The sequence below is a fragment of the Phalacrocorax aristotelis genome, chromosome 4 (genome assembly GCF_949628215.1).
Source record: "Phalacrocorax aristotelis chromosome 4, bGulAri2.1, whole genome shotgun sequence".
Classification (NCBI taxonomy): domain Eukaryota; kingdom Metazoa; phylum Chordata; class Aves; order Suliformes; family Phalacrocoracidae; genus Phalacrocorax; species Phalacrocorax aristotelis.
The window spans coordinates 26,587,982-26,608,403 of record NC_134279.1 but is presented as its reverse complement, the minus strand read 5'-3'; the positions used below and the strand labels follow the sequence as shown (position 1 = coordinate 26,608,403).

Below are 20,422 nucleotides of genomic sequence, written 5' to 3'. Positions count from 1 at the left end.
GAGTCAGCTGTCTTTTGCTTCTTCATATCTCTGAGCTTCATGACTCATTCGCTCGCTTGAAGGATATCTGTCAGACTGTCTTTAGCCATTATTTCATAGTCAGACTTCTTCTACTCTTGCACAAAGTAATAGCAAGTTTTCATCTGAGACTATTTTGTGTACCTTCCAGTATTTTTCCTCAAACCTTTTTCATCTCTCAGAGGAACAGGGATTGTATTAAGATCTTACATATCTGAGGAGCATCACACCCTACACACAAAAAAATGCACCAAAGGCAGCAGCCTTCTGGTGTTCAGGACATAACTTCATTAAGCCCTACTTGTTGGCTGCTGGTCCTTTTATTTAAAAGGAGAAAAAGCATCTCCTGTTACACTAGCCAGAAAGAAAACAAGTACTTTGGAAGGGTAAGAAGACAAGCAACTAGAATAGAAGCTCCTTTCTGTCATTTTCCTAGCTTTTATTTATATTGCCATTGTGACCCTTCTGAAGCTTCTTTGTTGCCTGCTACTGGAGCCAGGACAGCAGATTAGATAGGAGGTTATGCTAGTATGATAGATCTCTCCATATGTTTCATACTGTATTTACATTCAGATGATAACAGCAGTAATTTTTTTTTTTTAAGTAGGCCACCTGTCCCTCATGCAATTGTGTCAGCTGCTTAGGTTTAAAAATAATTTTTGCTAAAAAAAAAAAAGTATTCATACTAATAGAACCCTAAAATGTAAGATAATGAGATAAAAAATATATTGCTTATAAACCTCAATGGGGAGGGGTAAATCTTAGCATTTTTTGATTGCTCATTCACATTCCAGTCTTACTTCCTTTTCACTCCATTTTTTTTCTCCTTTCCCAGCTGAATAAGATAATATTCTCCTTCACAGAAAAGGGACACATGCAGAGACAAAAAGACATCGTCTAGCAACTCCTGTTCAGCTACCGTTAGTTTGTACTAAAATTTAGGGACTTTTTTGTTTTGCATTACCGGGGAAAAGGCCCTGTAAAATTTTTGGTGCAGAGAATGGTTGCTGGCAGTCAAAGGTTTAGCACAACTGTTCTGCTTCAGATGGGCCTGCTGCAAAAAATCCTAAGGCTGGGAAATGAAAAGGAACCTACATGGGAAAGATGGAATCAGAGAAGTTATAGAAGAAAACTATTCAGGAGCATGAGGAAAAGATAAAGTAGATACAGCTAAGTAGCAAAGAAAATGGGCTAATTCAGCTGTCAGTAGACATTGTGGTAATTGTTACAGCTAAGCATTTTCATGAATTTGATGTCACATCCAGAAATTCTTATGATGTTACAGACAAGCCTTAATAAGCCTTTTCAGCTGCCTGGCACCATTCTTCTGATCTACTAGTTGTTTCCAAAAACGTTGCCTCTTTTCCTAAGGAGGTTGAGAATATTTCCCATACTTCTGCTTGACGCAGTTTCCTAGAATCACCTTGATTTTCAAACTTGCAGATAGAAACAATAAACTGGAATTTATTTTTATTGTTCCCTGATATCCCATTTCCCCCTATCCCTTTGCCAAGTAAGAACCTGCACTCTTACTATTTCTATTTCTTCCAAACCATTGTTTCATACAAGAAAAGCATTTCTTCAAATGCTGCTGTTGTGTATAGAGAAGGAGCTCTGAACCTGGAGTCTGTGATGTCAGATGTGTTTATTTTTAGACAGAAAATCCATTTTGGCTTCAGTCATAAGGGAAACTGGTTTAAAGAAACGGAACCCATTCTCTTATTTCACAGCTTCTAAAGCATGTCTTACTTCAGATAGTTTGAATACTACAAGCATTACCCTCCAAAACCCACCCTGCAATAGTATCCAAAGGAAAAAATAGGATAACTTTGCGATACAGCTTTTTCTACTCATGTAAGTCAAATATTGAGTGTAAAGTTTGTTTTTGGTTGTTGCCTTGTTAAAAAAGAAATAAAAATCATGGCAGTCTCAAGCAGTTTTTCTCTTTCTCATGAGCTTTAGCAAGAGTAGTCATTCCACAAAGCTTCAGCACTTTTTTCCTGACGTTATCCAAGGGTGTTCTCAATAACACGTAAGCCTTTGGAAAAATAGTTTGGAAAACTTAGTAAGTACCTCTGCTCAGCTTTTGGTCGTGAGAACTGCTAATACAGCAATTTTTGAGGAATGCAAGCTGTATGAATCACTAAGACAAACGGAAAACAAAAATCACAGGGTTTGCAGGTCTCGGAAATGAAAAGCAGAGGAAGCCCGTACCCTTTCAGAGGTGCTTCCAGCAGTCCCAAGCTGGACGGGCTGCCCCTGAGGACCAGGCTGGCTGACAGCGGCGGACGGAGCCGCAGCCGGGCACCTGTGAGGGGGAAGGCCCGGCGGCCCCAAGCGGGCGGGGGGCCTGTGGGCCTCCCGGGGCCGCCCGCCCGCCTGCCAGCCTGCCAGCCAGCCAGCCATTGGCCTGCCGCCGCTTCCCGCCTCCTTTGAAAGCGTGAGGAGGGCAGGCGGCCGCGGCGCCTCGGCAGTCGGGCGGCGGGGCAGGGCCGGAGCAGGAGGCCGCAGGTAATCCCCGGGCGGTCGGGGGGCGGCTTGCTGCGCTCGCGGTTGTGCCTCTCGAGGCTCGAAAGCGGGTCCGGTCGGCTTTAGGGAGCTTCACCGAGGTTTCGTTGCTCGTGGGTCTTCTTACAAAGTGGTAGCATTAATCAAAGTCGTCTGAGTTTGGAGGGTGAGCGTAGCAGCTGAGTGCTACTAAGCTGACAGCTTAGTGCTTCATAGTAGGTAGTATTCTTTTCCTTTGTGTATTTATTTGGGCTCAGCCTCTACTGACTTGTTAAGATAGGCTTGCTATCTGGGCAGCTGAACTTGTGGTTGTGCTAGTGGTGATGTTTCTTAAGGTCATGACTCCTATGAGAGTAGGGCAGTACTCTGTACTTCTGAACTGTGATGCTTGTGAAGTTGTGATGGAAACACTCGTCTTATAATTTCTGCTGTGGATTATCTTTTCATCTACTTTTTCAGTTGCCAAAAAACAGTGACATTAGTGGTGAACCTGTAAGGTAAGCTTTTTTTCTTGTTTGAAAGTCTGTGATGATTAAAAAGAACTAGTTAATTAATTAAAATAGTTACCTGGAGACATAGAATTCACATCATCAGTGAAATGCATCTAATTCCCAAACTGTGAAACTTAGAGTTGTTAGGTGGTATTACGTATTTAGCAAGTGTATGCTGATGAAGAATCTCTGTAGGAATTGATAGTCTATTTGCATTTGGCTTTAGTGTATTTTATTCTTTCATAATTGGATGGGAATAATAAATCATTCTGGAGTTACCTCATCTTTTTTGAGGCAGGACTATCAACTAGCACCTCCATGGATATGATAGGGCTGCTGTGAATACCGGGTTACAGAATATAATGTTAGGCTTGTATAGAACTAGTTTGCAGGATCACCCTGATCAATACGCTACTTGAAGAGAAGGCAAGGAAGAATTATGAGGGACTATAATTATGGGGGGGTACGGGATACTTCAGTGTAAAATACCTACATATGGTTTCATCTGCCCTTAACACAGCTGTAATAAAGGCTGCAAATATGTGCAAACTAATTAGAACATGTGCTTATTAGTTCTTCCGTATGAAGTTTCTGCACAGGTGTCTGTTATGGCTTGGCTACACAAGTAAGCTTTATTTTTTTTACTACTGCTTACTCTGTCTATAAAGTCAGCTTGAACTAGAGATTCCTATATTGTTCTTGCTTCCCCCCCCCCATCTTGCAGCTTTAGTTCTGTCCCATGGCAGAACTAAGCAGGAGTCTGGTGGTTGCTGCCTTTGAAAACTGCCTGGGGGTCTCTTTGGAAATAGTCAGAGTTTTAACGCACAGGCTGGCTGTCTTCGTTTATAGAATTACTGTTTCCAATAATATCCCTGCTGGTCTCATGAAAGGGGAAAAAAAATAAACAGTAATGAAAAAGGCCCTGGGTTTGTTCCAGCTGAAAGGAAGAGTAAACTTTCCTCTCCTCCCTCCCTCCCATCCCGCCTCCCTGGGAGGTGAGAGGGAATGTGACTTGTACGTTGGCATCCCCGTGGAATTTTGTATGTGTGTGAGAGGTTTCTTTTTCCTCATAAAATAAGTCATCATTCTGCAAGTCTTAAGTTCTCCCCCTCCTAACTCCTGTCTTGAAAAAGGCGTTGTGAAGTCAATCTAAGGTAATGATCGTGAGATGCACTGCAAATTCCTCTGCCAAGTTTTGTGACTTCACAAATGTACCACTTGCTCTCAAAAGTTTGTGGCTGTGCAAAATTTGCAAACAGTAGTTACCAAATTAATTACAGACCATTCCTGCAAGCGCCTCTTCAAAGGCATGCTTCTGGGCTCAACGGGAGCTCAACGGGACCAAGTTCTGTACTTCTTCAGCAGTAGGGCTGGGCTTGCAGGGTTAGGTGTGAGGCGTAGCCCTCAGAGTGAGCCGGTGTACTGGCACTTTTTTGCTCTCTCAAATCCAGTGCTTCAAAGAATAATATTTAAAACTAAAGGACGGACAGTGTTTCAGATGGCTATATCTAAGGAATTTAGAAAAACGCCAGTAACTGTTCACTTCTTTCCTTTTAGCCTTCCTTCTTTAAATGGCTTTAATTACAAAAAAAACAAAGGGGGGGGTGGGGGGGGGCGCGGGCTCCTCTGGCCAGCATTTGCTGTACCTGTATGTACATCTGCCTGCAGAAACACATTTTTACTCTCATTACTATTTCTACTCTTGAACTGTTACTCTGTCAGTTATTATCTTCTTTGTATAACAACTTTTACAAAAGTAAAACCCAATTCTGCAGAGACTTGCATGTAATTGCATGTGTGCAATCGAGCATATGTACATGTCTTTGTAACCAGCAAACACCCTGCTCTGCCTGTGGTACCTCTGTCTTCTTTTTTCAGCTTTGTTTTAAAGGGTGCATTACCCAGTCATAGGAATTGGGGCGGGGGGTCAGAGCAGGTAGTGAAGAAAGCTGTGAGGTTCCAACAGATTTCTTCGAGCGCTACAGGTGCGTATGTGCATTCACCTGGCAACAGGAACAGCAGCAGTCTAGCTGAATTGTTTGTCTGGTTACAATATTCTATTTGTATTAAGCCTGCAGGAGGGAAAACTTAAAATCCTGGCGTGCTGTCTATACCAGCGCTCTGCCTGCCGCTGTTAGAGCAGGGTAGAGCTTCCCTGTCCCACACAACTCTGAGAGTGCAGAAAATGTTTCCACCCTGTGCTGGAATAAAGCAGATTCCCCCTTCCCTTCCCCCACGCTTTTGGGGGGGGTGGGGGTGGGGGGGAACCAGCGTGAGCAACCCGAGCAGAACGGCCAATAGGCGGGTGAAGGGGGCTTTCCCGGGATGTAACAAATGGAGGGTCAGGCGCTTTCCTTGAATGCGGGGCGGCGAGGCGGGCCGGCCTGCCTGCCTTCGCGTGACCGCGCCGGGCGCTGGAGCCGCTCGGCTTCAAGGCAGGACAGGTGTATCTCGGCCAACCACCAGCTTCGGTGCGGATGAGTTGACAACTTCTCCCCCGTCCCTGCCCCCTCCCCGCAAATCTCGTGTTTGTTGCACTGGAAGGCTCCAGCGTCATGCCGGGGGAACTCGTTTTTAAAAACAAAACGCGGGGGGTGGGGGAAATCCCTACCCGAAGCAAAGCCGAGGGCGAAGGCGGGGAACAAGCCTGGGGGGGTGGGGGGGGTTCAGTGACGAGTCATCCTTCATTTGAGCTCGGGCTCGGGTCCGGCCTGGCTTTGGGGCTGCGGTTCGGTGGCACCGGGCGTCGGCTCTATGCGCGCGCGCGTTGCCCGCCGCCCCGCGCGGCCACCCGCCCCCCCCCCCCCCCAGCAGCGCGCGCGCGCAGAGCCGCGGGAGCGAGCGGGCGGGGCCGCGCTCCGGTAGGGGCTCCTGCCGGTTTTTCTCGCCCTGCCTGTGACTAGCGAGCGGCGCCGGGGGTGAGTCACTGTTTGGCAATGGAGTGGGCGGGCGCGCGCGCGTGTGAGAGAATGAATGATGTCAGGGAGGACGGTGGCTCTTGCGGCGAGCATGAGACTGGCGGTAAACACGGTGACGGTGGCGGCGGGCCCGAGCGAGCGCTGCCCCCGCCGCGGAGCCGCCCTCCAGCGGGGGAGCGGTTCCAGCTGCGGCACTGCTGAAGCAGCGCCGCGGGCGGGAAACCTCTGCGAGAAGTGTCGCCTCCGCTGACGCCCTTAAAGCCAGTCCCTTTCGCCGCGAAGGAGAAGAGTCTGAGGCTGTGAGAGGAGCAAATCGCAGGGGAAGGTAGAGATTGTGGCAAACTTTCTAGCTGCTTCTGCGTGCTGCTGCCTCAGTGGAGGGAGTGTCTGGCCGTGAGGAACTGCAGAGCCCAAACCTGAGAGCCCCGAGGCTCCAAAAAAGACTTCCAGCTGCCTTTAGAGGAGGAACTGCCAGCAGAGCAAGCTTTTCCATGTACGGCTGAGTAGGTAAGTTGGGAACGGCACAGGTGGATTGAAAGCATGGCATACCACAGGTACGCACTTAAAGAACCTCTTTCGCAGAAGACCTACATGTGAACAAGACACAGACTGGGGAGAGCAATCCTACGCTTGCTCTTCTCTGTTTCTACAGTATGTATGTTTTGCCTATAAAATAGTCTTAATTTTACTCCTGAAGAGGCCCCTCTTAACTGGGGAGGGCACCTGCTCTTTTGGCTTCCCTTGCGACTATGTGACGCAAGGAGCATACTTCGTTTGCTAGTAAAATTCTGTGCTCTTGATGTGGGCAACATGTGCGTACCACTGAGAGCAGTGCCGCATACCTAGCTGAACAGGAGGGGTCTTCAGAATGCCTGATTTCAGCTCAGGAAGATAAAGGATTGCTGTAAGGACCATAATGGTGTTGTAAAGGTGCGTTGCTATAGGCTTTGTTTGTTTTGTTTGGTTGGTTTTTTTGTTGCTGTATGTCTGCTCCACTGAAGCTGTTCTTAAACTTCCTGAAGTGCACTTAAGTAAACTTCTTGACTTAGTGGCAGAGTATGTTCCTGTTAACACTGCATGTTTTCTGGCTTAAACTTAGCTCAAAATCCTTGTGAGAAGTAGTTAATGCATAATCTGGCAAGGTAAGAACTCCTAGAATACAGTGTAGATTAGCTGTTGTTCAGTTTAATCAATTTCTGATATTTTTATTTGATTTTTTTAACACCTTAGAAAATCAGGTATCTATCTATCCTCAAACCACTTAACAGCTGTTAATTTATACACAGTTAATTATATAGGCGAATGGTTCTATAGAGGTATTGGCGTAAACCGAGTAGGTACATGATATTTTTCTGCAATAGCAGGCCTTACAGGAGTTTTGGCAAGCTTCACTTTAAGTTGCATTTATTAAATGGTGTGCCTAAAAAACCAAACTTCTTTTTAAGTTACATTTAATGCAGTCACTCATGTGTATTATTATTTGACAGGACAGGTTTTTGGGAGACTGTATAGCCTTAGATACTTTTTCTCAATGAAACCAATAACTTATTCTTTATTTTAACCTAACTTAAGTGATCTAGGGCTTAATTTACTAGAAAGGTCAATATGCTTGCTTCCATTTTTTTTTCTTTTGGATAGGATTTACATTGCTGTTTAGTAAAAATCTATAATCTATGTCTGATTTTAGAGAAATGTATACTGGTGTCTTTGTCCTTCAGAAAAATATTCAAGTGTACCCTCTGTAGTATGTGCAGTTACAAGGGATATGTAGACAAATTGGAGTAGTGGTGGTGGAACTTTAGGTGAAATTGTAAGGTGACGACAACAGTAGGTAGATAAAGGCCCCTAATGAGAGTGATTGCTGTACTGTCCTTGAAGTGAACTTATACAATGGAAAAATGAGAACTTGAAGAGAGCAAAGATGTTTTTTTTTTTTGTTGGTGGATGGATTCAGGTCGGTAATCTGAATCTAGAATGACTTTATAAACCCCTAAATTTCAAATATTGAGCCGTGGTTGGCACGTTGACAAGCATCTATTTTTCTGGATCATAAAAGTGTCTTGTGATTGTAATATTGTAAGACACAAAAATGGTAGGGCTTAACAATCTTGTTTTCATAAAGTAGTTTTCTTCTGAATTCAAACCTTAATGTTCTAAGTAGACATCAAAGTATTATGTCATGAATGCAGTATTGTGAAAAACTTGTATTTCCTTATTAATTAAGAAAACCCCAACCCTTCCACACATACCTCTCTGTCTCTGGAGGAGCTGAATAAGACACTTCTCAAGTATTTTTCATTCTAAAAAACAGAGTTCTTTAGTGTATCAATATACCAAATAAAAGTATGAAGACTCAAAAACAGTGTATTGATTTTTAAGGATTAACAAAGTTAGAAAGAAAATATTGAAACAAGTTATGGATTTTGAAAAAAAAGTTAGTAGTTTTTAAGTCTCCTAGTATAGAAATGGACTTTGAAGAGGCAGATATTTGTAACAAAATAGCATACGTCTTCTGTTTGGATGTTTTTTCAAATTTTGACAGGCTGTTGGCCTGCAGTGTTCTTGGATACTGTTTGTGGAGAGTGGACAATACAGATGCTGTGACGTTTTATTTAGTATGGATATGGTATTGCAGCAGTCCTAACAGATGCTGGGAAGATTAATGTAACACTAGGTCCACTGTCTTCAGAGACGTCTGTCTGCTGGGGGAATTGTTTGTACCATGGACGCCACTGTCCCCGAAGATGCTGCGGACACTAAGAATGTCAGGCATCCAGGCACCACTGTCCCAGCTGATCCTGAAGACCTTAAGAGCTGGGAAAGTTTTGCAGAACACAGATAGCTCTGTCTTGTCCATTCTGCACCTGTTTGAAAGATATTTCTTAACTATACTGGACCTGACTGTTTTACGGATGCTCTAGGAATTTAATAACCACAAGTGTCTCCTATATGAGGACACTTGCTTATATTATCATTGTTTCTCTTCCCCAGAATAGCTCTTGTTTGGAGATATGTGTAATACAAAGAATAAAATACTTCTTACCAATATAGTTAGTTTTAGAAGTCTGCTTTGTAGCTGTTGAAACTAATTTTAATAGGACTAAACTGTATACTACAACTAAATCACGTTCAGGAAAACCTGTTACTTACCCTCTAGCTAACATATATGTAGGTAGTACTTGTAATACAAGGGGACTGCTGTGCCTTGTGGTCATGCTTGTGGTTGCTGAGTAAAACTTCCTGCCTTACTGTGTTAAGTCCCTGCCAAAAAAAAATGCAATGTCAAGTGTGGGTCCTCTTGTTGTTTGCAGTCTGATGGCATTAAAAAATACTGAAGTCTAGTCTGTTGTATGGATGAAGAAATCAAAATAGTTTGTCAGAGTATCTTAAGCTGTTCAGTTAAGCACAGCAAACAGAATGGTTCTTATTAAAACAGTGTTCAGGTTTAAATTGTCTGAGAAAATTATTCTTGAGCATGATCACACAGGAAAATTTCGTTGCATTCCCGCTGACAAGATAGTTTTATAGTAAAAAAAGCACATATCCAATATTGAACTGTGTAATTTCCCAGACAGAATACTTTTTCTCAGATGTGTAACCCTAGAAAAGGCAACATCCTGTTCACCTGAAATACCTGAACAAAAAAGCAGGTATCTTGCTTTCACTTACCTCCACCTGTTTATGTAGGTTAACTTGCAAAGGCCTGTTTAAATTTCAGGGACATCCCACTTAACTTTTGTTTATGAAGTTTATAAAGAATAAGTTGCTGCTGTCCGTGGAACTGTGAGGTTTTCAACAGGTGCGTTTTGCTGCTGCATAAAGCAATGTCTTACTGTTCTGTCTTTTAGAGTTAATTTCTTGCTGTTCCTTTCTGTACTCTTCTGTTTCCTTTTCTTGATATATGCCGATTTCCTTAGGCTGAATCATAGTAGAATCCTGTGCAATGTGGTAAGCTTCACGCTAAGCTTTGCAGTTTTTTTTACTTGTCTGTGGTTACTCATGCAAAGTGGACTAGGGTTGTGCACCCATTCTTCCTTGAAGAAAAGATGGTGAGCCTCTTGGGTGCAGCACCGAATGTTTTGGAAAGTTGCATCAGCTTAACTTGGGTGATTTAAGCTGAACTGATGTGGAGCACTTATTGACGCTTTTGCTTAAGAATGGCTAAATTTAAAATTAATTCAGGATTATTCTTGATTTAGCAGTAATCTGGAATCTTAAATGGAGTGTGTAGAGTTGAATTCAGTTTCTTATCTAAGGCATAAGCATGTGGCTGAAACTGAAAAGTTTGGAGTACAAATAATGATTAAATGTATCTTCAATTATGGTAATGTTATTTTGGTGAAAGAGATGGGCATGATGAAAGAAATTAAACAAAGCAAGAAAAACAAAACTAGGAAGCTAAATATATTTAAGCTGTTCATTCCAAACCCCCATCTGAGAAGACACAAACTGCCTGCAGCAGTTCGTAATCACTGGCTTTCAGAAACTCCCTGGGCAATTGGTAATGTCTTGGTGAAATATGATGTTTCAGGGGCAGGTTCACCCGTTGCGTGTCATAAACCAGTATGTCCTGTGTGAAGTTGTGACTTTTATTCATTTGAGAGAAGATCTTTTTGCGTAGTGTCTCTGTTGATACCTTAGGCCTAGGCCAGTCTTGCTACTATTGCAAACTCAAATGTTCCAAGTGTTAAGTTTGAGTACTAACATGGGTTAAGTCATACTAGTGTGTTTATTCAGTTTTCACCTTTATGCAGGTTCTGATGGCAAAGTGTTTGCTGTGAACTAGCAAAAATTACTGGAATTTTGCATTTGTAGAGTCTAACTTACGGGAGGTGTTGTTTTTTATTTAATTGCAGATCTCTGGTGTTCATGTCTTGAATACTAGAACTTAAATTTGATTGGTTGATTTTGTTTTTCTCTTTTAAATCTTGGTTACCTGTAAAATAAGTGGGAGCTCGTAACCCTATCAGAGTGCAGGAATCTGTCCAGCCTCGAAGAACAGGCCTCTAGTAGAGCCTGTCCAGTACCTGGATCTTGTAAGAACTAGCTTAAAGCCCTAAGCAAAAGGTAATGGTTTTCCTTTATTGAAGTGTTATTGCAAGTGTTTGGGTATATGCTCCCTCCCCAGTATGTCTTTAATAGAACACTTGCATCTGTAAAAGTTCTTTCTTAAGAAGTCACCTGCTCACAGGTTTTTTCCTGTTGAAATACATTTTCATTTCTCAGTTTTTCCTCTTTTTAGAGCTTAGCTTCCTAAGATCTTAAGCTGTTGTGTGATGAGTGCTAAATGACTTCTTACAGTTATGTACATTTCACATAACTGAAACTAACAGTGACAAAATGTTTACTTATGCACACACCCAAGTTCCTGCTTGTATTAGCTCCAGTGCTTGAGAGTTGGTTAGTGGACATAATTTGCTGATGAGGAACAGCAGTAAAGAAGGTAATCCCTCTTAGTCGTTAATTCTGTCTTTTATATGGAGGGAATGATATAATCCTGTAACTCAATAATAGTTCTAATACACTTCTACAGTTATTACAGCTCATCTGATTTTCTTTTTTGTACTTCCCCACATCAACCTTGTAAATGGGGAAACAGCATTTTCTACTTGCAGATGCTTTATAATGGTGCCAAATACCACTGCCCATGTCTTGGTTTATGACTGAACACAGACTGTATTGAAGCAAGTTGTTCCTATCACCGCTGCTGCCTCAAAAGGACATTTTAAAGACTAGAATGCTGCGTTGCTGTCTTAACAGTGCTAAAAACACCCTTAATGTAGAATTCTGTCATTTCACCCTCTGCCAGTTATTCTGATTCAAACTTACGTATTACAATTTCAGTATAAATCCAAAAGCATTTAGACTGAAATTCTGAAAGCAATTTTTTTTTTGTTGTTTAATGCTGAAAGAAAATAATTGCTATGGATCTACTTAGAATTAGTTCATACTTACTAGTTTTTCTGGTAACATACCTATTACAGGAGTGAATAGAAACTATCCATCTGTTGTAGCTTAAAGTTACTCGTGTTACTCTTAATTCCCGTGTAATAGGAGCCTGACAAAATTCCTACCAAAGCTTGTGGTTTTTCCTACATTCATAACACTAATTTGTACGGAGGCTATGTAAGAGTTCTTTACAGCACCATCCTCAGAAGCACAAACTTGTCTTCATTTGATTTCACTTTGACTTTGTATACCATTTTGAGTGTGTCACTTGACAAGAGTTCATTCCTGTCTTCTGGCATACCACCTTGGACTTACAGAGGCTCATGAGCACAAAACTTGGCTCTACTTAATAAGTAACAAGGCCAACTTAAGACACTTGCTCACTGCAGTTATTGAAGAAGTACAGATGCTCAGTCTGCTTTGTTTCACTGCATGTATATACTTTGTGGGCAACTAGAGGCAATTATTTTTGAAATTAAAAAAAAAAAACCACAAAAAAACCCACCCAACCAACTCTACTTGATGTGGAAAACATGCCAGAAGGCTAATGGTGGTCTTCCACAGTGAGGCTGTGTTTCTTTCCATCCTTGTGAGAAAGATGATTGACTGCACTAGTTTGAATCCTGTATTGGCCATTAAAAGCAATCATGTACTAAAATAGAAAAACAACTCCTTTCAGTTTTTTTTTGTTTTCCTAGAAATAGTTAACTTCCACGATGGACTTCAGTTTTGAGAGGAAGGGCTATGGCATCCTGTTTGGCTCTGAAGCAAGAAGTATTAAAGGCATTTCACTTTCTAAGGCGCCGTAGTGAACCTGGAAGTTAATATGAAGACAAAAGACAACTTACTGAAGAGTAGAGTGTTAATGGGTTTAAACTTCTGTCCACTGCAGTGAATGTATGCTGAATTTGCAGGCAGTATTTAAAATTCATCATCTTAGCAGTATTTACCACCATGACATTGAATATCACACTTGCTATATAGCTGAATGGCAGGCTTTCTCTACTGAGGGTAGCTTTTTTTTTTGTGGTAACCATGGTCATTAGCTTCCTCTGTGCAGTTCTTAAATTGGCTGAACTATTTTCATATGCATGAGGAAGCATAAGTATTAAGTAGTAGTTTTTTCTGTGTAGAGCAACTAGTCTTTGTAAAGTAGGGTGGAATAAGGTGTATATCTATGGTAAAAGTCACTGACTTATAGAGGTTAGAAAGATGGATGAAATAAATCTCAACTGACCAACCACAGGACAAGGCACGATGCCTGTCAAATATCAAAGCTAAAGTAGCTGGGCTAAAGAAGTTCTCAGCTCTAACAAAAATAAAAATAATTGGACTTCTTGCTCTAAAAGTATTTTCATTGATATGTAGTGTTTAGTTTTTTTTAAAAATCATAAATCTACAGGTTGCAGGCAGTTCACGCTTTCTGGTGTACACTGCTTTCTAGTCGTTGGACAATCTGAACAAGAAGAGTAGCTGCCTGGCTTAATTTTACTGTTCAGCATGATTGTTCCTATAAACAGTTTCTGTTTCTTCCTTTCCCCCCCCCCCCCCCCCCCCTTAATTTGGACTCTCAGAAAGTTTAAAATAAACTCTTAAACATCATAGGGTTTGGACTATAAACCCTTTAGGTCTCTTATATTTGAGGAGCTCGGTACTGTATGACTGAAGTTAAAATGGGACACCATTCTCTCTCAAAGGCCTGGAGCCCAAAAGAGTTACAGGAAAGCAGGAGCTCTCTGTTCTTTTGTGCTGCATTAATGGCAAACACTAGAACTATGTCCTTTTACAGTACTGACAACTTTTTTGAGTGTGCATGCATGTGAGCTTTCTTCCTATTCTTCCCCTGCATCCTGTTGTAGTGAAATCAGACACAAAGCTTTTAGCACTGCAAGCCTTTTGAGATCGAGTTTAAGGCAACACAATTTAGTCAAAATTTCAATGTGATGTATGTAATATGCAGAAAAGGTTGGTGGTTATCCAAGTCTGTATTGCAATTGTAAGGACAGCTAGAAGAGCAGTATTGTACTTAAGCCTCACATAATTTGCATGAGGAGCTATTGTCTTGACTAATCTTGCATAACACTGTTATGAAAATGCTTACTCTGGTTTTAATGGTTTGTATTACTCAGCAGGTGCTAGACTGATGTTACATAGTTTATGATTGAGTTGTGTGTTGCTGAGGGTGGAACAGGAGAAATCGACTTACACATGCTTTTATAGTGATATACTATAGTGTTTTCAGTCAGAATTGGGTTATAAGCCTTTATCCCTTCATCAAAAGGTTTGTGAACTGCAGGTCGGAGTACTTTTGTTGTATATTTGTAATAGCGTGATTCAATGCAGTAAAAGACAGTCTTACTGGACGGAAAATGTATTGTTATTTCGGATTACTTTTTGTCTCGTTGCTATTGTGACTATTTAAAAATACTGTTTCCACACCTTCCATCTCTTCCTCATGAGTCCTGTAGGTCTAGGACAGTTTGTAGATAGAATTGAAGAGCAACGGCAGCCTTTGCTTCCTTTTTTTTTGCCAGTGCAAGAAAATCATAAAGTGACATATCACTTTATAATTCCAGATATGTGAATTGGAAGTGTGTGTACATCTAGAAAACATCTCCTCTTTCTTAGTTTAGAATTTCTTGGCCCTCGTTTGAACTATGAAGTGGCTGCTGCTTCTTTTTTTGCTAAATCTCACCATCCCTGGCACGAACTCATTATGAGCAGACTTAGTCTGAAGGAGCAGATTGAAATGCTTCATCTGAAGCAAGTCTTTTTGAGGAGTTGGAGGCATGTAGGCCAGAGGTGCTCATGAGCTGACCTGTGCCATAGCTCAACAGGACCTTCTTCCTCAGGACATCAAAGCATCAAAACTGGTTAATCAGTTTTGGCCTAATGTTTAATGTACAGGCTGATGTGACTTAAATCTAGCCTTGTCTGAGAGGACCTTTTTGTCTGTGTTTACCTCTTAGCCAGGCAGCACCTATAGAGTGATTGCCCATGAGCTACGTTGGCAGATAATGAAATTATATTTCAAATAGACCTTCACGTTAATACGTATCAAACAACATACAGAGTCTTACTTAGCAGTTCAGAATAGTTATAGTTTTGAGGAAGTATGTAGGTGTGTGAGTGCCTTCTTGTGTTGTGTTATTCTGTCTCCTGTATGCATGATGAAAATGTTTCGTAGAGTTAAACAGAATAGTAACTTGTTCCCTAATTTTTTTTGCTTGTTTTTGGTGTGTGTGGTTTTTGGTTGGGTTTTTTGTTTGGTGTTTCTTTAATTGCTGGCTGTGAAGTCAGCATTTCAGCTCAAATGTTGAGGGTTAGTAGAAACAAGCTGTTGCTGCAAAGTGTCTCAATATGTGCGTATGAATATTCAGTGTTCTGCTGTCTGAACACGTTAAGAAATTTTACTGTGAATTCTGACCCTGGACACTTCAGGTGACTGCCCTGACTGATTCCTTGCAGAATAAGATGATAGTTTGTGCTATCATAGGGCTTGTACTGTTGCCTGGTAGAAGCAGCGTTGAATAGGTCTCAATTCTGTCAGAATTATAAATCTTACTGTCAGACATGAGGAAACTTTGGGAAGCTGAGAGCTTTCTCTAGTCTTTCTCAGACTAGGATAGTTAATTACTCTGTTGGAATTCAACTATTTTAGAGTTGAAGATGATACAACTTTTTGACCGTGTGCTTCAGTATAGTTATCCTAGGAATTTAGGAAGAAGCATTTTTGGCTTTGGAAGATATCTTTACTCCAAAGATGTGACACTCCTTTTCTCCTTATGGCCCACACATCTGAGTGTTCAATACTTAAGGCAGCTCACAGTGTCCATTATTTCAAATAAAAGGAAATCAGATTTGTTCAGAGGCTGGATGTGATTTTTGACCTGACTCGTTTCCCAGTCTTTGCTGGAATGCTAACAGTATTATGTAGAAAACCTGTTTTTTGTGTTATTTGTCTTGAGTGAAACACTGAATGATGGGTGCTGATATGAAAAGTTTTGGGAAGGGATAATGTATCTGCTGTAGGGCATAGATCCTGCTTTCTGAAGGACTTAAACTACTAAATTCTAACTCAATTTGTATCTTATGCCAAAGCAGCATTTCGCATACCTTGTGGTGTAAAGACTTTTTTTAGACAGTTTCTTTAAACTTTTAAAATATGTACATACTGTTAAAAGAGCTTCTGGTTATTTAAAAAAAAAATCCAACAGAAAAAGATTCTTTGACTTCTTAAGAACACATTAATAGTATTCTTGGCCTCTTCTCACCTGTAGGGTGAGGCTCAAATGGAGACAGCAAAGTGTATTACAGAAAGAATTTGGGTGATATTTGTAATTATTTTCTACTGCTGTCCCACTGTTACCATACTCTTGAAAATTTAATAATGACACCGAGTGTTGTTGGGAGATAGCGTGCCAGGCAGGAGAAGAGAATTCTAAGGAAGCGTGTGTTCTGTTCGTCAGCCTGTGGCAGAAACAAAAATGAAGAAGGAAGTGTAGAAGTGCAAGTACTTAAGTGTTTAGTATTTAAGGCTAAACAGTGTCTTCTTCCCTGACTAATTAAATAATATAAAAAGGAAATGTTTTTTTCTTGTCAGCATAATGTGGAAAGTATTTTCTTCCATTAATAGAAAATCTTGAGCTAATGGAACCCTTGAACAAGTTTAAGGAAGACCATGGGACTGCACTGGAAGCTTAGGTTATGATGACTTTTTTGAACAGTTTTAACTATGTAGTGCTTAAACTTGATGGGTAGAATTTCAGTGAAAAACCCAGTTACGTATAAGAAACTTGATACAGTTTTGGTTATTGCAAACTGTAAGATCGAATAATGTATTAAGAAAGGATTCTGTGCTGTTGTTCTCATCCCCTACATAAGCATCTGTGTGGGTTGATCAAAGTAGTCACTGAAATTGCTCAGTAGTCTAAACTTCTTGGTGTTAGAATTAAACTTACATGGTTTTACTTCTGAAAGTGTGGCATGAAAAGGTGGAAAAAAAACAAACCCCAAAACCCCAAAACAAACAAGGTGAGAGGGAAACAAACATTCAGTGTGTGAGCTGGATGTAGATTTGGGTGTCTGAGCCTGTGAACAAACAGCTTGAAAAAGAGGTCTGAGTATTGCCATCTCTATTTTATTGGGGGTGTTGGTTATGATGCGAGAGCCTTATGCTGTTGCTGCTTTTTTTGCAGGTGGGGTTAGGAACTGCTAGCTGTGGCAAGGTAGAGGGGAAGACCAAAATAGGGAGCAGATCATATTTCATGATCAGTTTCAGCTAACCCATGTGTTTACCGTCAATGATAGATGATGTGTTGTGTCTGTATCATCCCTCTTAACTAATATTCATGAAGCTTTTCAGGCAGCTACATCAGAGTTCAGCAAGCTGAAAGCTGTTGGAGGATTTTCTGGGGAAGAGCGAAGAAGGTATTCAGTGGCTGTTTCCTGATTTGTTCAACAGTGTGTCAGGATTTGATCAGGATACATACACAGGATGCTCTGAGATAAGAGGTGGGGGAAAGGAAATATTAGCGTTTCTGAGAAGAGATGTTTTCATTGCTTGAGTGTCTGAACACAACAAGTGTTTTGTTCCTATGTAGAGATCCATAATTTGTAATGTGCTGATCAAACTGAGGGATTTGTGAAACTAGTTTATAGTATGATATTAATCAGTTTTAAATATGCCTTGTCCTAAGAATTCATGTGGTGTCTTTCTGCTATCACTACATGAGGATTAGAGTTAATGGCTGTCTCTAATGTCATGTGCTTTGCATGGACTAATGTCTGCATTAGGCTTTGCTTAAATGTGAGTTTTGAGGTATGAACCTCTGTGTATACTTCAGTGCCAAAATAGCTTTTGCCTGGGTTGTACAACTTGTGCGTGTATTCCTTATTACCTGCTAATGTTGTAAAACACTCTACAGGTTTAAGCAGTTATTGCCCTCTCTATTGTCCTCTTATTTAAACTTTTAGGAAGAGGGTGCTCATTGCTGCTGGAAATATCTGAGAATGTTCCCATAAATGTGACCTCTTGTTTTGGAGTTGGCACTGCTGCTTTTTGGGAATAGCGGGGGGGGGAGAATTTGACAGGCATTATCCTCTTAATAATTACCTAAATATTTTTAGGGTGTATCACTGATAAAGTTACTCTAAGTATGTGACTTCCTCTTCTTGCTGCCTGATGGCTGATAAGCTGTAGCAGTCATTCTAAAGCACACATTAGTCACTGTGATTCCTCACTGCCCTGTACTGAAAGTGGTGACTAATCTCTGGGTCTGACTTTCCATTATGAAGCCCAACCTTTACCCTCGGTAACTAGGTGGAGGATTTCACAAAACAGTCTAAAACAGTCCTGCCTTCTGTGCTAGGCCCCCCACCTGACAGCCAGTAATCTGCAACTTTTTTGTGAGCTAGAAGGGATGTGGGGCATCAGATGTGCTGCTGGGCTCTTATCAAATCTTTAAACCTTGCTGTCTCTTTGAGAAGAAACTTGCTTTGGGTAGTGGTTCTTTAACAGCGTCTGCAAAGCTATAGCAGAATGAAAGCAATTAGCAGTGAGAAGCCCCAGATGCTCAGACAGCAAACTAAAGAAAAGCCTGATGATCCAGAGGTTTCTTTTGGCACTCTTTGGGAATTATTTTGCCTGATAAGACTGAGGTAGTACAGTGGCTTCTACTCCTTGTGGAATGTTTAAAATAGTCATTTTTAATGAATGAAAGAAAGGACATAAGCCCAACATTCCTCTGCAATGTTGCAAAATATGCAGTGATAGGGTACCTTTTTTCCTTTATTCAAAAGCAGCTGATTCAGAGCTTAAGTATCAATTCAGGTTAGCAGATTTGTCCAGATCTGAAATAATGAAACAGGCTTATTTTGGAGGGGATGGATTAAGTAGGAAGAAGAGTTACTCTTAATCTTATTTTTCTGGAGTGAAGAAGTTGAGGGAGTCTTTAGCCTCTTGGAAAAAGGACAATATTTCTTTTGGCTCTGTTGAAAAGGGATTTAGCAATGTGCATTGGCAGTGAAGGCAGCCAATGCTATCCTGAGCTGTATTTATTAGGAACATAGCCAGTATTTATAGGAGAGTGATTATTCCTCTCTGCTTAGTACTTCTTAGCTGTATCTGGAATACTGTGTCTGATTTTGGGTCCTTGATCCAGGAAAAACACAAACTGGAAGCGAGCCCAGTAGAGGAACTGTCAGGGTGGTCAGGAGGCTAGAGCACAGGCCCTGTGTGGGGAAGCTGGGGGAGGTGGGTTGCTTCAGCCTGAAAAAAAGGCTTGGGGGGACCTAGCAGCAGCCCCTTTGCGCTTCAAGGACGTGGTCAGGAACACTGGGGCCTGGCTCTTCACAGTGGTGGGAGGATGAGACACAAGGGGCATAATTTTGTGATTTAGTAGTAGATAAAAAAAGTCGATGAAAAAACAAACAAACAAAAAAAACAAACAAAAAACCCAACAACCCCAAACTTTCACTGTGAGAAAAACCATGCAGTAGAACAGTCTGCCTGGAGAGGTTGTGCATCTTTGGAAGTGTTCAAGGTACAGCTGGGTGAAGCACTGAGCAACTAACCTGACATCATAGCTGTTCCTGGCCAGAGGCCTAGAGACCTCCTGAGGTGTCTTCTACCCTGAATTATTCTGTTAGAGCTTCTGATTCTACAGGTATGACTCTGCCCATTCTCAATACCTTTGTTTTAGGAAAGGCTGTTAACCTGTAAGTAAAACTGTCTTATGCCATATACAGGTGGATTATTAGCAGAATGAGTTACTCTAGCACTAAAAGATAATTGCCATTTAACCGATATTGTGACCTTGGTTCTTAAAAGATAAGGGTAAATATCTGGGAGGAAAATCTAAGCTTGTCTGGTTTCAGGATACTAAACACCTTTAAAGGGCATCAGATTCTTAGTTACCAAATATGATCCTCTGGAGTCTGGGGACCAAACAGTTGTTTGGAAACACACTGAATACTAAATGTCAGGAAAATGGAAACTAATATCCCTCTTACTAGTAAGAGGCGTGAAGAAACAGAATTCCACAGAACTGGTAAAACTTGGATTGTACAAATGGATAACCAGCAACCTTGAAGCTTTTCCCCTCTATCTGGGTAAGTGTAGGGATTTAGTCCTTAAAATACAGCATCGCTTTGTACATTAGTAATCCTAAATGAGAGAATTACACTACCTCTTGAGAGGGGGATTTTGCATCTGCTCTATTTCTACTACTGAAAAGAATTTTATACAGGATAAGTAGTTAATGCTTTTTATAAAAGTTGAAATTTATTACAAGTGACAGTATGATGATGATCTCCATTCTGAGAGCATTTGAATGAACAGCACTTCTGTAATACAGCTTTATCTTGTACTTCTTTCGCACCACATGAGCAAGAAATGTGCTGGCAGTCTATTGGAGAATGTAGATAAACTTGTAGATAAACTGCAGTTCACTTTGTGCATGTGTTTATATATTGTAAGCATAAACATTGTGCAGCTGAAAGATGAACACAGCTCTGAAAATATTTTTACTGTAGGGA

General features: G+C 41.0%; 1 protein-coding gene across 5 annotated transcripts in view; it reads left to right on the top strand.

The window, feature by feature from the left end:
* Positions 1-20,422, top strand: part of SGMS2 (sphingomyelin synthase 2) — a 46,239-nt gene that overhangs the window by 12,253 nt on the left and 13,564 nt on the right. Inside the window, exons 1-2 of one of the 5 annotated variants that reach the window (XM_075090695.1) lie at positions 2,499-2,529; positions 2,986-3,023. The exons of 1 other annotated variant lie outside the window; for it this stretch is intronic. The gene's annotated coding sequence lies outside the window, so the exon portion shown is untranslated. 3 more of the 5 variants (XM_075090694.1, XM_075090697.1, XM_075090693.1) reach the window with 3 other exon arrangements.